The sequence below is a fragment of the Echinops telfairi genome, unplaced genomic scaffold, assembly GCF_000313985.2.
Source record: "Echinops telfairi isolate 266 unplaced genomic scaffold, ASM31398v2 ScPeMD7_5592;HRSCAF=6446, whole genome shotgun sequence".
Lineage (NCBI taxonomy): Eukaryota > Metazoa > Chordata > Mammalia > Afrosoricida > Tenrecidae > Echinops > Echinops telfairi.
The window spans coordinates 47,370,179-47,372,122 of NW_022109491.1; the positions used below are offsets into that span (position 1 = coordinate 47,370,179).

At 41.4% G+C, this 1,944-nt stretch overlaps 1 pseudogene; it reads right to left on the minus strand.

Annotated features, from left to right (window-relative positions):
- Nucleotides 1-162: 162 nt before the first annotated feature.
- On the minus strand, nucleotides 163-943 carry LOC101646205 (annotated as a pseudogene).
- Between the last annotated feature and the right edge of the window lie 1,001 nt (nucleotides 944-1,944).

The window sequence follows — 1,944 nt, forward strand, 5'->3', positions numbered from 1 at the left end:
GTCCGGCCATCAGAAAGCAAGAGACCTGAGAACTCGAAAGGCGAAGCTCACTGAGCCATTTATCTCTCCACCTTCAATTAACCCACATGTGTTTATCAGCCAGGTTGGCACAATAAACCTTAACTATCTCAAGTGGCATAGGTACTTAAGAGAGTGTGGGTTTTAAACATTCACAAGCAGTGCATGGCTAGCCCTCTTATTCTCACTGATTTTTTTTTATGCTTGCACTTGAATTCAGCAATAAAATGGTTGATCATTTACTTGTCAAAATTTTCTCCATCTAAGTAGATGTCTCCATCTGTAGATTTTACCTCAAAGAATCCGTCTTCAATTGTGAGAATGGATACATTAAAAGTGCAACTTCATAAGTCAAAGATGAGCACATTTCTTTCAGCACCAACTGTTTTTGTCTAAGCCTTAAGCAATAGCAGCAACATTTGCATCACTGACGATTCTAAGTACATTGAGGCCAGCATTGGTTCCGTTGTCTTTGGTAGCCTGGAGCAGACAGTTTTTAAATTAGGCTGGTATAGTGACAACAGCATTGGTAACAGTCCTCCCAAGGTAGGCTTCTGCAATTTCTTTCATCCTTGTCAGAACCATAGAGGCCATGTCCTCTGACCAGAAACTATGTTTCACCCTTATATTCTACTTGGACCTGCCTGCATCTTTCACCACCATCATTAAAGGGTCAACGCTTCATCAGAGTGAACAGGAGCTTCATGGAATCTGACATTTGGCATCAAAAACCACATTTTGGGGACTCATAGCTACTAGATTCTTTGCTGCTTACAAATCAATTGTTTGGTGTCTGTAAAAATGACATAGTTTAGGGCGGTTTGGATGATAATTTGCAATTATCTCCAGTTTTGAGGTGCTGGAAGACACCCACACAGGATTAGGTGGTGCCCATATCAATACCTGTTAGAGGTCCTTTAAACATGATTCTTGAGCTTAGGCCCTGAGTAGATGAAGTAAAAAATGCAGACTGCAAGGCTGTTGACATACTAAATGAACATTCTTTCTCATCGCTAGGCATGATCCACATTCTTCACTACACTTTGTATAGCACCCTTATCTTCAGTGATCCCTTCATGAGTGTAAGCATCAAGCAGAGCAGCATTATAAGGACTGATTATTCATAGGTTAGGGCTACAGTTAATTGTAATCTAAAAATATATTCCAATATCTGAGGTTTATGTATATCCCTATTCCACTTTTGTTGTAGTTAGGGTTTATTGTGCCAACTAGGCTAATAGGACATGTGTGTGGACTTTGATCAAGTCACCACTTGATAGGAGGGCAACCCAGATGAATGCTCCTTGGTGATCTAACCAGAGTGCTGTTGCTTTTGCTAGTTCTCTGGGGGACAAGCCAACCCGTGGATCGTGTTGAGACCTGCTTCACTAAGATGCTGGTACATACATTGCTTGAGCTTGAGGATGGTGGGTTCTATGGCCATGCATCGCTTGAGTTCGAGATCTCATTAGGCATGTTTCTCTAAGCTCTGGAGTCACTGACTGTTGTTGATCCACCCTGCAGTCTTCTGCCTTCAGGAAGAGGCTGCCTGTGTTGCCTGAGGGAAGACTCCACTGCTTCCTTGACCTTGGACCCAGCAGTCCTAGTGAGTTGAAGCACTTCCAGCATATTAACTGTTCCCTGAAAGTGAGTGGAACTGAGCCCTCCGTACTGCTGTGTGGACCAATTAGCTGTTATATTCCTTCTTGCTATATAAACCTATTTTCACATCTCTCTATCTCTCTATCTCTCTATCTATCATCTATCTATCTATCTATCTATCTATCTATCTATCTATCTATCTCTATGTATAGTATCATAAGTATTCTGTTTTCCTTTCTCTAGAGAACCCTGCCTAATACAATTGATATGGAGAGTGGTTCTAGAGAAACAATATCATAAATATGGGCTTCTCCAATTGGCTCT